This window comes from Chaetura pelagica, unplaced genomic scaffold (assembly GCF_000747805.2).
Source record: "Chaetura pelagica isolate M959 unplaced genomic scaffold, ChaPel_1.0 scaffold116, whole genome shotgun sequence".
Taxonomy (NCBI): Eukaryota; Metazoa; Chordata; class Aves; order Apodiformes; family Apodidae; genus Chaetura; species Chaetura pelagica.
Window position 1 is genome coordinate 1,429,394 of NW_009953655.1, and position 580 is coordinate 1,429,973.

The following is a 580-nucleotide window of genomic DNA, read 5'->3' on the forward strand; positions in this document are numbered from 1 at the left end:
GGGGACAAGGCGGGAGCCGCTCGGAAGCGGCCGGGATGGGGCTCGGAGCCGCCTCCGGAGCCATCCCTGGGAACGGAACCCTGAGGCTGGGAACGGGGCGTCCAGCCTGGGGAGGCTTTGCTAGTGCTGTCCTTTAAAAACCACCCATCTTCGGCCAGAGCTGGCAGCCAGACGTGGCCAGGGCAGGGGGTGCACCCCCTTCCCACAAAACAGCAGAAGGAAAGGCCTTAGGGAATACAAGGGCTGAGGGGGGAAGCGGGGTGTCCCCCGGAGTCACCGCGGGGGGCTGGAAGGGGCGAGGTGGGAGAGGCCCGGGCCGGGCCAGCCGCGGTGGGGAAGAGGGCAGGAAAGATGTCACATCGCTTTTAACCATTTTAGTGACGGAAATCTCCGCGTCGATGGGAGACTTGCTGGCTTTTGCTCTGGTACTCTTAACCCTTTCTTATCCCGGTTTGACCTCTTGTCACTTTCTGAGATAGAAGTATTAAAGTGGAGTAAATACTTGTATTGATTAACAGAGCAGATACCAACTTAATTAAACTAATTTTGTGTAATGTACAAACTAGTTAACGGTCATTTA